Consider the following 14,300-nt stretch of genomic DNA (forward strand, 5'->3'; position numbering starts at 1 on the left):
GGGCATTTAGACAATAAGCAGTGGAACAGTGCTGCCACAGCCAAAAAGTATTTAAATGTGCTCTCACCATTTGTGGGTGAAAAATAAATTTCCTGTTCTTTGAACCCAAAGTTTCTAACTTAATTGGGCAGAGAGCCCAGAACAGCCACAGCAGCAGATAAGATACTTTTGTAACAATTTCGAGATAAGCAAATAAGTAATTGTAACAATATAAGATAACAGGTCCCTTGGGAAAAGTTAGACTCACAGCTTAAAGGGCAATTCACCTTCATTAGCAAAACTGTAATAACTGGAAAAAAAACCACAGAAATATGTCCAAACTTTCATAACCTGCCAAATTTTGTAAAATGGACATGGTAATTAGGGGGCGTGGCCACAAAATCGGGTGTGGTCAAAAAACTTTCGCAGTGTACTTTTTGTCCAAAAGTCAAAATCTCTGAAACGGTTTTGCCACATTCACCTCAATGCTATATGCCAATTAATTCATTTACTGTAAGGTTTTTTTTGGCTTGGCTTTGAAAGATTTTGTGCACATTTGTGCTTTTTTTTCATTTTTCTGCCTTGTGCGTCTGAAAATTATTCTATACTCATAAGTGTGGCAGATGTAAAAAAATAAAATAAATAAAGTTTGAAATTAACCAGACGATACAAGTGTAACGTGTCACAGGCCCTGCACATAATGTGACTAGAAATAATCTAAGTATTATTGCTTCCCCTTTCAGTTCAGTCTGTACAAAGCTCTGAGCATCACATCACTCAAGCCTCACATGTATATATTAAAATGAGCCATGCGCTGTGTCATGCTTTAAATGCACAGAACAGAGCACACATCTAAATGTTTTGATTTATAATGTAGATGTTTCATTATCTGGGCCTATACTAGTCATGCACTTTATAATGACAGAAATCTTCTTAATCAAAAAGGGACTAACTGGCTGCTTTCTCCACTCTGAGGCTGATGTGCCCCTGGACCTCAATAGAGGCTCTTTAGCTAGGATTCTTCATATATCTATGCCTGTTGGTATTTGAGCAGTAACGTACTGTATGGCTATGGGATCTATTATTTGGAATGCTTGATTTTGACAAATTCTAATGTGAGATGACTTTCCATTAATTCTGAAGTTTTTGTATTTTTAATCTGAAAAGCAGGCATTTTGGCTGTGTCATGTAAATGTTTATTTGTTTGCTAAATCATATTCCTAAGATGTTAAATATCACATGGCAGAGGTTTGGGGGAAACTAAAAGAAAACTGACATTCATTGGTGTTTAATTAATAAAAGCTGCAGAATGTCGGTAGGCACATACTCCTATCAATTCGAGGTGCTGATCCATACAGGAGGCTACCCAAATAAGTCTCCAAAAATGTATGCAAAATTACGGAAAGTGGATCGCACACTATGGGGCCGATTCACAAAGGGTCGAATATCGATATCGAGGGTTAATTAACCCTCGATATTCGACTGGGAATTAAAATCCTTCGACTTCGAATATCGAAGTCGAAGGATTTTAGCGCAAATAGTGCGATCGAAGGATCGAAGGATTATTCCTTAGATCGAACGATAAAATCCTTCGAATCGAACGAATATCCTTCGATCAAAAAAAGTTAGCCAAGCCTATGGGGACCTTCCCCATAGGCTAGCATTCAGTTCGGTAGCTTTTAGATGGCGAACTAGGGGGTCGAAGTTTTTTCTTAAAGAGACAGTACTTCGACTATCGAATGGTCGAATGGTCGAACGATTTTTAGTTCGAATAGTTCGATTCGAAGTCGTAGTCGAAGGTCGTAGTAGCCCATTCGATGGTCGAAGTAGCCCAAAAAAACACTTTGAAATTCGAATTTTTTTTTACTTCGAATCCTTCACTCAAAGTTAGTGAATTGGCCCCTATATGTTCAAAAGAAATATATTATTGGCAAAAATTACAAAAACATAATGTCTGCCCTAAGCGTTTCGACTGCAAAAACGGTCTTCCTCATAAAAGTAAACATGAAGTAAATAAAGGCAGAACGAGTGGTATATACAGAACATTTTTATCCCTGTGTGTCTCTAGGCTTCACAATCAGTATGGCGGGATAGTTCATGGCGTGTGACGTCACATCAGCTGCTGCACAACCGGAAATAGGCGCAATGCGTTCCACAGTGGAAGCGCTCCCTCTATTGTGCGCATGTCCAGTTACTAAAAGGAGACAATGGAAGGCAGTAGCGTTCCAAATTGCTGCTGTCAGTGTGTATACAAGCGGAAATACTGGGAGAATGCCTACATACATTACATATTGAAAAGGCAGTATATATTAACCATCTACAAGGAATATAAACCTCAACATATTTAAGATTTAGGCTTTATAAAAAAATACTGTTGGCCATTCAATGGGGATAATCACATATTCTAAGAAAACAGGTACTGTCGTTCACAGTAAATATAAAGCACATTATCCAGTTGTGAGTGTATCATGCATCATATGTTTCATCCTGCAGCAATCATGGGTAACATAAAGTGAGAGTAATAGTCATGAACCAAGTCCATCCGAATGGATGGAAGACCTTGTCATAAAGGATCTAAACTAAAAGAGAAAACCAAAAGTAAATTAAATCTAAACTAAACTTGATTGGAAGCAGTTCATGATTAAGCATGAGAGTGCGGTCATACCTGTCCAGAGGAGGAGAATAGCAGGGGCGTAACTATAGAGGAAGCAGACCCTGCGGCTGCAGGGGGACCCAGGAGGTATAGGGGCCCCATGAGGCCCTAATTCATATACAATTTCAATAAATATTAGAGAAACAAGTCAACCTCTAAACATTTTGGGGGCCTGAAAAATAATTTGCTGTGGGGCCCAGTAATATCTAGTTACGCCACTGAAGAATAGAGTCTTATAGTGCATCTGTGGACTGAGCAAATTATAAACCAAACATGACCTTCCTTATCTCATTTGTAAAAAGCATTATAAGTTGAGTCATTGAGGTCTAAGAGTGTGACTGTGTTCAAATGGAAAATCCATTCTGTTTCTCTCCTCATCAGTAATGTGTCCCTATCCACACCACCCCTAGTTAAAGTCACTTGGTCAATACCCATGATACATAATGATGAGACTGTATAATTTTATGCATTGCAGTGTAATGCCAAAGGGGTAGTTTATTTTCCAATTCGTATAACACTTTTATGCTTGAAAAAAACGATCTTTTAATTGCTGTATGGTTTTTCCTATATAGCACAGTCCACAAGGGCAAATAATCATATACAGTACTGTAGCTCATTCCAGAAGGGGTGGGAGGTCATGGAATGTTGCCACTCCACTTGAAAGTATTGCCTTGTGTACCTGACCCCAGATTTTAAATGTGATGGGTACATACTAAGCTAAGTAAGTAGTACAATTATTTTAAATTTTCAATATCATTTATTTTGCTTCCCAGTGTGTAATTGTGAATTGGGTAATCAAGCTTCTTTAGCTTAATTTTAAAAAACTCAAATATAGGAGCAAGTGATGGGACAAATGGCTGCCTGCCAGTGGCCATTTTGTCCATGATTACACAAAATAACCATCAGTCCACTCCAGCGACATAATCCTCCAAAGACAAAACTTTCTTAAAAAAGGAGAACTAATTATCTCTGATCAAAATGTTCTACTGTTGGGTAAAATTATTAGTAAGATTGCCTGAAGGAAGCAACAAAGTTGCAAAGATGTTCATGGAAGAAACATACAAATATATTTTAATACATCTGTTTATAAATTACAAACATTTTTCTGACCACCAGAGTACGGTATCCAGGTGTTCCTCCAAACCTACTGATCTTCTTACTGGCGAACATTCGTTCAGCAGAGAGGCCAAAGTTGCAGATCTTAATGTGCCTGTCGTTATCCACCAAGAAGTTTTCAGGCCTCTCTCTGCAACATAGGTGTTGGGAAAAATGAATGTAGGAAATACAATGAAGTTAAGTAATAAGAAAAAAAGTTAAAAAATTATAATAGAAGGTATTTAATAAAAACATATGGTGCAGTAAAGGCAAATTATGCAGAGAAAAAGATGCATTGCTAGGTTAAAATTAAATATGAAGTACAAGGGCTTAAACCACAATTTGTCTGGACAGACAGTGGGAGTCACTGAATGGAACTGTCTCTAACTGATTGCTCCAGATACCAGAGGTGAAAATATTAGAGGAAGTAGATTGTAAACAAATGGGCACAAGTTGTGCCAGTGAGGGAAGAGATGGCCTGCATGCCTGCAATGACAATGTTAAGTATCACAAAGAAATTTGAAAGATAAGTCAACAAGATGTGAATTGTATTATGTCAACAGTGAAAAAAAATGGAAACAAGACACTGAAGTGAAACAATGGGAGCCTGTATGGTGGGGAATCCGGGGTATACCCCTTAGAGTCAAGGTGAAGTAAATGCAGGATTTAATGAGACAAAGTAACTTAAGAGGTGCATGATGAAAATATAAATAAATATACCAGCCATGGACAAAAAGAATCGGCAGGCATCAACTGAGTGCAGTGATCAGGCCAAAGGTCGGGTCAGGCAGCAGGCAAATAAAGTCCAGAACAGGTCAGAGGTCACATCTGGGAAATCCAATAGGACAGGCTAGGAGGCAACAGGAGCACAGGAATAAGGCTGGGAATCATGGAATGAAGGAAGGTCTCAGGAACAGGAATCCAGGAACAGGAATTACAGGAACACAAATCAGAAGGCAAGATCTGGGCTATGAAGCACAATGACTAAGCAAGGAGCAATGGTCAGTGACAAGCGTCCTGATTACAGGATGAAGAATAAATGGGACTAATGAGGTGGGCAGAGAAGAGGCATAATTCTGTTCCTTAACTCAGATGTATAATTTACTTGAAAAGGTAAGTTTTTAGCACTTTATATAGATAGATAAAATGAAAACACAGCTGCAGTTTCTTTTCTGGTTTAAAAATCTCATCAGTGGTCCGATAAACATATTCCACCAAAGATAAACAATTTTTAGAATAAACAAAATGCATTTTATGGAATTACCTCATCGGATACAAATACAGCCAAAAAATATGATAAGACCAATACAACAGTCTGGGTGAAACTTCTCCCGAGAAAATGCTTCCAGACTTGAAGGTGCCAGCCTGGGAATTATCGCCAAATGTAAATAGAATCACTTGTCTTTGCTGATGGCTTCACACTGTGTCACATGTAGCCCACTAGACTACTAGAACTCTAGAACTAGACCTCAAGGGCTCCCACTCAGCTGCTGTAGGATTGCCCCATGGTTATGAAAGTGAGCAGTGTTTCTATGAGTCTCACTAATGCTCTTGTGGCAGAATGGAAGCAAACTCCCTTACAATATCCCAATATCTAGTGGAAGCCTTCCCAGAAGATGTCTTTAATAGCATCAAAGGGAGTGTCTAACACAATCCAATATGGCCAATGCTCGAATATACCAATCCGCTTGTTGTAGTGTCGGGTGCAAGCTGCCAGGGCCCCACATATAACTCCAAAGAACATACGCTGCAGCACTCCAAATCTTGCGACAGTGATTTATTGTGCCAACAAACCAGGCAACGTTTCTGGATAGCACCCTTTCTCAGGTAGAAAAGACTTTATTCAACCTTTTGGGTCGACCTTTGTTCTTTGTACAGCTCTGTGGTGAGAGAGGTCCCTCATATGTGGCCTTTTGAGCTGGAATTGTGGGAAAAAACATGTCAAACTGTGTCCAAAAACTGCAGTTAGCACAGTGCGCTGCATTAGTCAATGAGCCTTAGTATGTATCAGCCTATTGTAGTTTGTGCCACCGACTAAATCTTTTTTATTAATCACATTATTAGCTCTTTTAGCTTGATTGTCCCATACCAATCCTTCCCTGTCTTTGCTCTGAAATTCATAATATATTCATGGTTTTCTCTTCTTTTCCTCTTTTTGCAAGTAGTCAGCATTTTTCAGGAATGCAGATGATGATTGACCTTTCTAGAATGTTGTAAATATTTTCATAATATTTCACATTTGTTCTGCCTTTACAAAAACATGTGAAAGGCACTTTGGTGTTAAAGGGAACATTAGAATTTAACTTCTGAGTTCTTGGTATTAAACAATAATGACATGAACCCCCCGCCATTCAAATTGAAACTGATTCAAAAGCCATCAGGGGGCTTTTGGTTAAACCCTTGAAAATGTGCTGTCAGCAGTTGTGTAAGTTGTCACAAGGCAACTAAAAGAAACAGAACTCTCCAAATAGTGAATAGTTGCCCATCTTTTTTATGACAGCGCCTGCTGGGCCTTAGAACAAATCCTACTAACTTGAAAGAATTCTGACCACACTACTTAGATAAGGCGTTTTGTTTATATTTCTTCTGTTTCTTGGTGCAAATACAATAATATATTCATTCTATTAGAAAATCGTAGACAAAATTATTATCCTTACTACTAATAATATATTCCCTTTCATTGTATTTCAATAGTAAATAAAGTTCCTAATTTGTATTTCTTTTATGAAACATTTTAGGGGAAGTTAAATTTTAAATTAAATTTTACTATGTTATAGAAAGATCTTATGTTAGCTTTCTTGGTATCTGGTTATCTGCAAACAACACATTGACCGTGAAGGTTTGAAGTTATTGTTACTTTACAGTGCTACGCAATATGTTGGCGCTATATAAATACATGTTAATAAATTGTTATTTTTATTGTTTTTCAATTTCACTCCTATAAATCTTCTATTCTGACTTCCAAAGTGCCACCTGGTTTCCAGAGTAACAAAACTGTAGAAACCAATCACCACTGGAAATTTCAAAAATAGTTAAATGTTTACGCATGCCACAAAATTACATATTATTTTAGATTGCTGATGTTAACATAAAAGTAAATTTTAAGGTGAACTTCCCCTTTAAATATGATATGCAGAAATTGACTCAAATACCCATGTTCTTTTTTACCCAAAATCACGCTGGAATTGCCCTGGAAATAACACAGGAATATCATTTTGGCTCTTTGCATATTGTGCTTCTATGTTGACCGATAGAAAAGGAATGAATGTACAATTATGTTGAATGCGCAGAAAGGGTCAGCACCTTGCCAGATCACTCAGAACCTATTTCTGTCAAATGTTTTGCAATAAAACATGCATGAACAAGTATCATATTGCAGTTTACAGAACAGAAATAATTGACAAGTCATCAATATAGTGATTAATAGCATTATATAGTGAATAAAGTACCCCTTCTTGTAAAATATAAGGATATTATAACTTATCAAAAAGTTTCAATACCATAAAAAATATATATAATGCAGAGTGTTTTTATACAGTCATGGAACTCAGAGATGATTTCTAAAATCATCTCTAATATTATAATACACAAGTTTCAGTGAGTCGTGTGACGGAAATGACATCACTAAGCTCCGACTATGACCGATGACATCATTAAGCACCGTTTATAAGGATATAATTTACAGTATATTCATGGCTCTTGTGTATTATAAGGAGATTAGTGACAGCATAGAAGTAAATAAAATAACCAAACATAACAATGGTCACTGAATGTAGATCAATTAATCTGTACTAAAAGTACTGAAAGAAAAAATCTGTGAACATTTGGGTTTAACCTTTACAGGTTAAATTATATCTGTATCATGCCAAAAATTCTGGATATGTCACCAGAATCAAAATGGTCCCAAAAAAGACCAGGTTTCAGAAACTCCTGTTTTAGATAATTATCTTTTGATTTAACCTTAAAGGAGAAGGAAAGGCTAAAATTAAGTAAGCTTTATCAGAAAGGTCTATTTAAATACACCAGTAAACCCTCAAAGTAATGCTGCTCTGAATCCTTTTTCAAAAGAAACACTGCATTTCTTTCCTTCTATTGTTACACATGGGCTTCTGTATCAGACTTCCTGTTTTCAGCATAAACCTCCAGGGCAGGGCTTGAGCATGCTCAGTTTGCACCTCTCCCCCTTCCTCCTCCCATCCCTGCTGTAATCTGAGCTCAGAGCTGTATGTGAGCAGGGCGAGACTCAGGCAGGAATAATGTCACACCAAGCTTATATGGCAGCTTCTATCCTAAACAAACTGAAACAGTGTCTAGAGCTGTTTACTCAGATATGGTAAATCATTCTGCAGAATAAATATAGCGTTCTAGCTTGCACTATTGTGGCTAATCTGTTGGCAATAAACTGTCTTTGAGCTTTTCTTCTCCTTAAACAGCTTCTTGACAACATAGATGGCTAATTGGGATAAAGTATGTTTTATTGAGTGAGTGTTTTCACACAACCAAAATAGGAGTAGTGATTAGTGAATAAATTTGGCAGGTGCAAATTTGCGGTTAATTTTTGTGTTTCGCTGCTGGCAAATAAATTTGCGAAACTGGGGTGAAAATGTTGCATGTCAAAATTATTCAGATGCCCGTTGCAGCTGGACAAAATAGGCAGGCGTATAAAAACTGTTGTGGGCGTCTAAACTGACGTGAGTCAAAATAATTTTGATGCCCAGAGGCTTTGCGTTTCGCAAATTTTTCGCCGTTACAAATTTTACTTCGAAGCTAAGCAGGACAAATCGCCCATCACTAGTAGTGATTTTATAATGGCCCTCGGAGCCTTTATGTGTCAGAAGTGATGTCTCCCAGAATACTGTGATCTGCTGTAATTCTGGAGTAAGCTCAAACAATTTCTAAAGTGCCAGCTATTTCTCCACAGCAAAAGGAACAGCTAAACTGTGAATTCCAAGCAGGCAAAGCAGTTGCAGTGACAGTGCACTCCGGGAATTGTGTAGGAGTTATTGTACATACACCATAAGGACTAGTCCACACGAGTAGATTCGGGGAGATTTTGTCGCCTGGCGACTAATCGCCTCAGTGAGGCAACTTTGGGCGACTATTGAAAATGCATCGCCACGTGTGCATTAGCGCTTTTCATTCTAGCCTATGGGGAAAAACGCTGAGGCAGTTCAGGGAGATAGTCATGCAAAAGACGAGGCGATTAGTCGCCAGGCGACAAAATCTCCCCGAATCTCCTTGTGTGGCCTTACCCTAAGTCAGGGAGATGTGATTAGCAATGTTTCAGATGTAACCTGCTCTCCACCTACAACAATATCTGACAGGCTGCAGACAGCCTATCACTGAAATTGGGTATATGGGACTAGAAATCAAAATGCAGTACAAGTATGGGAACCGTTATCCAGAAACCCCGTTATCTAGAAACTTTCGAATCACGGAAACGCCATCTCCCATAGACTCCATTTTATCCAAATAATCCATATATTTAAAAATAATTTCCTTTTTCTCTGTAATAATAAAATAGTACCTTAACTTGATCCAAAGATTTAATCAACATCTTGAAAACCCTGAGCTTTCTGCATAACAGGTACAACCTGTACATATTCTGCCAATGACTGAGGGATGCTTGCAGCATTTCTCTCTGAAGCCTAGTACAGTTCAGTTAAAGTAAGGCTCCTTTACATCCGCAAACACAGTGGGCAACTTGTGCTTTTTCCAAAAGGGAGTTGTGCCTAAAACCCCTTAATTTAAAGGTACTTGTGTCAAAATGCACTCCTCGATCTTCAATATAGTTGTGCTCATCATCACTCAGTCTTTCCTGCCTTCCATTCCTGACCATGCAGTAGCTCAAGGGTTTTCCTTGCGTCTGCATCAATAGATGCAGAACACTTGTGCCTAAAGAATTGGGTGCAAAAACTGTAAACATCACTCACACAGCAAACACCAGAAATGCTGCCAGACAGAATATATGATGCAACTGCACCTGACATGCGACAAAGCATTCTCTGGCTTCCACTTTGTGAATATACCCCCATTGTGGTAGGAGCAGCACAATTGTATCAAAAGATTGCCCATTTTCGTCCCCACTGACATAGGTATTCTAGGGAAAAATGGTGCATTGTGGAAAAAAAACATGGCGATTGCACTCAACATTGTACTTTGATCAATCCCCTAGGGTGAGTGAATGAGCCCTAATGTTTTCCTGTGCATGCTATTAACTTTTTTTCCTAGTGACATCTTCCCTTTAAAGGTAATGTTACTAAACATGATAATGTTTCCATGTGTATTTTGTTCAGTAGCTGCCTATAAGTGTCTTGATTAGCTGCAAGAAGCTTTTCCCACACAGGCTGGGCCGGGAAATGTTCCATTCCAAAGGGGAGTTGTGTTTCTATAAGAGGAAGCACTCTCCCAGCATTGATTCATTTATTCTTTCATATTCCTCTGTTCCTGCTGCATGTTGTGTTTTTCGTTGATGGAATATTGTAAGAGTTAAATGAAATCTCAAAATATAATAAAAGGCAGAACATCCTCCCCCCCCCCAGCAAACAAGAGACTGTATGGAAACTTTTTGGCATTTATAGCAATTTCTCTGTGGAATGTAAACAGAGCTCAGTTATAACTAGCACAAGGGTAGGAGTTTGCAGGCAACATCTAAATTCTTCAACTGCCCAGAGATAGAATCAAGGATTGGATCATTCCTCTGGCATAGCAAAGATTTTGTATTTGATATAGGTCTTTTATGTATCAGACTGCAGTGTGCAAAGTGCAATTAAAGTTAAGGCACTTGTGCTTGTGTTTCAAAATGAATCGGACACAGCTGGAAATTTTCAAAATAATGTTGGTGGCACTTTTGGCTCTCGCTGTCAAAAATGACTTGTGTAGCTGCTTCTTTAGGCGCAAGCCTGCTGTTTCTATTGATCCAGCCCACTGGGAACCCTGGAGCTATAGCACCTTTAGCACTTACCAGCACCTTTAGCACTTACCAGCACCCTTCATCAGTAGTGCTTGTGCTTTATTCAGACCAGGAGGCAGGCAGCAGTGCTGAGCACAGCTATAAAAAAGAGCAAGGATTGCCTGTTGAAACATATACCTTTAATGCAGTAGCATAACAACTACCCCCACTTACAATAAATAACGTTGGAGTGCCTGCACACAGCTTTCTCCTCCTCACCCCTACCCACCTGCTTGCCATTAGTTTTGATGGGTAGTAGTGCATATCTGCTGCTGACCATGTGTTTGGTTCACATCTCCTACACCAACACCAAGACCATGAGTTTGCACAGTTTCACCTATAAGAAAGTCGTTCATGCACAGTAGGTTTGCTCCAAAGAGAGGAAATTTTAACATGAACAGGAACACAGGCAGATATTTACCCTGAGAGCCTGCCCTCCCAATGGCTCGCACCAATGAAAACAGAGTACCTAGGGTTACTATGGAGAGTGAGTTGTAAGGAGGAAGAGAGATACAGAACTGCATAGCAATAACCCTAAATTCTCAACAACTCAGGCCACTCTAATTGAGGCAGGACATCTGTGGACAGCTCTTCTTTGGTTAGCGGGAATCGATTAAGCAGATTGTGTGTACAAATAAATGGATGGCCGGGGGTCATTAAGCAAACACTTGCACACTATGACCTTTATAAACTGAATTCATATTTCCTCCCTCAAAATCAAGCACTCTCTGTATCATGTCCTTTCACCTGAAAGAATTCTTAGGAGAATCCATAATCCTGCTCAGGAATCCTATAACTGTATGCTCTTCTGTCTAAAAGCCACTCAAAGGCTTAAATGCCACCATTTTGTGAGCTACAGTGAGTTTATTTACTGTAACCTCCTTTGATGCAATACACAGATAACACATATCATGATTAAGGGCTTGAGATGTTCACAAGCAGAGAAGGAATAAAAGGCAACTGGCCAGCAGACAAACTCTGTATTTCAAGGACTGGACTTTAGCAGCAAGCTTAAAAATTTGACTAGACTATTAAATGCGCAGACATCATGACCAGAATAAGAATATATAAGGGATATGAAATCAAAGACCACCCTGCATATCCCCAGTTTCTTTCATAAATGTGCTAAATAAGTTAGGTCGTGTTGCATACCATGCCACTGCATTACTGAATCAACATTACTCCCATGGGTGATCCTGGCCCTCTGCCACCTGAGGCTGCTTGCTGCTGCCACCCCCTCCGCCCGTGCTAACATATTTAGGATGGGGGTCCATGATGCCAACAGAGGGGGTCTAGGGGGTTCAGGATGCTAGCGCAGAAAGCGCACTAAAAGAGCTGAATTTTTGGTTTGGAAACCTCTTAAAGTTACCAGGAGCAGCATTTTAGCTGTCCATTGTAACCAGTTGAGCACTGCTTCCTGTGGAGAGTTTCTCAACCCACCTTATTGGCACAGCAGCCCTGATTACTCCCCATGTACAGTCAGGAAAATTAGATTTCTTCCCATGTGGATTGGGGGGGGCAGCAGATATGGCCTTCACTAAGATGCGGATTTTACTGAATGTTACTTGATTCGCCAAACTTGCCTTTACCAGCTCAGACCAGGCGAAATGCACTGGAGTGCATAAGAATTCCTCCATTTTTAGTGCAAAATTCCCAAAAAACGCTTCCTTTTTTCTGAGTGATAGCCTGAAAAGATCTGCAAACTTTTTTTTTGGGTTCTCCTATACATTTTTTATAACATATGGAACATAAATGATACAGTGGGCTCATTTTTAGGGCATTATAACAACTTTATTTTATTTATTAAGGTTCCCTGGACTTGTGTAATGTAATGTATTTGCTGCAACATATACATCCATGTAAATTAGGCAACGCTAGTGCATCTTCTCTTTGATTACCGAAGTAACGCTAGTGAAAATTCGCCAGCGTTCAGCACCCTGGATGCAACTTCACACTTTAGTGTTGTCCTAGCAAATTTATGTCTGGAGAAGTGTTGCGATGGCTGCAAAGCCGTCGCTGGCGAATTTTCGCCAGTTAGGGAATTTTCCCCTTAGGGTTTCATCTGCTTTTATTGGGTTCTTTCCAAACCATGCAGACTCAGAAGCAGTCAGCTCAAATACCAGTTGACTACATACAGGCCCGGACTGGCAATCTGTGGGTTCTGGCAAATGCCAGAGGGGCTGCTATAAGTTGCCATAGACGGTCACTATGTATTGGGCTGGTGGGGGGCTGCTTGGGCCTCTGTGTACTTGGAATGCCAGGGCCTGTTGTGATTCCCAGTCCGGACCTGACTACATATACCTTCTTGCCTATAGCATAGTAGTGTTTGTATGTATCTGTACATTTTTTTATGGACTAAAGAGTGAAGATCAAAGAAAAATCCGCAAAAACAAAGGCTTTAACCAAAATCTCTGCTGGAAATGCAATTTTGAGAACTGGTGACTGGACAGGCCTCTGTATTTATCTGAATTCACTGTCAAGTGGTGAGTGGATCTATTTACAGAGAATCCTAGTCTTTTGGCAATATACTCTGCTGTTATCATGAAATTCACATGACTGGTTGTAATGCTTAAATATGCTTTGGAATTTAAATATTGCTCAAGGGGCCCAGTGTTGATGAAAAACCCACACCCATCATGCCACCACCACTGGGTTGCAATATTGTCACTCAGCATGATGGATGGTACTCATCCAGATTTTCTCCATTCTCTTAATGCAGAGTGAAACAGACGAAAACAAGTATTATAGTAAATTTAGTGTATATAATAACAATGTTTTGTTTTATTTATGTGGAAGTGTACAATATTGCTGTTTCTACCTAGACTGCAAATTATTATAGCAGGATGAGTAAGCGTAGCTTTTTATTGTTTCTTGCCTATAACTTTCACTGATTTATATTACATATGCTACACATTCAATGCAAACAATAATATTATCAATAATACGCAGGTGGTGCTTCGCTAATGGCTGCCCAGGCAAATTTCAAAACTTCCAGTGGTGCCAAGGAATTTAATAATAATTTTCTGTCAGTCTCAGTGCAAATAAATGTTGACATTGGAAAGCAAACTATTGATTTCTATAAAACAAATCGGTGGATGCACTGGATTAACTGCATTACTGCTGTGCTGTTTATTCCTGAATGAAAGGAAGAGACTGGTGTTGCAGAAGGTGCATGAATGATATCAGCCAACCGGTCATTCTGGGCAGTCTGATGGCATCAAACACAAAAGGATGGCTCATATATGTCTCATGCATGGTGCCCAAAATAATACTCTGAGCCTGATACCTCATTCTAGTCCTGATACTTAACGCAGTCTTGCTGCCTGATTCTAATCCTGACAACGGAGCCTGATTCTGAAACTTGATCCTGACAGTTATTGCCATGAGACCAAAAATGGCAGGTCTCAGACACAAATAAAAACAAAAAGGCAGCTTTGTTACTTTGTAAGCAGCCACACAAATACAGGGTGTTGGAAATTAAAATGGTTGGGAATGAAGTTTAAACTCCCATCATTCTTAGCTAACAGAATGGTGAATATGTAAAACATAGTAATAGATAAAATAAAAACGTAATTGAAATGGAAGACTTTGAGCATTTTGTTATATTTAAAAATCTATGTA

This window comes from Xenopus laevis, chromosome 5L (assembly GCF_017654675.1).
Source record: "Xenopus laevis strain J_2021 chromosome 5L, Xenopus_laevis_v10.1, whole genome shotgun sequence".
Classification (NCBI taxonomy): Eukaryota; Metazoa; Chordata; class Amphibia; order Anura; family Pipidae; genus Xenopus; species Xenopus laevis.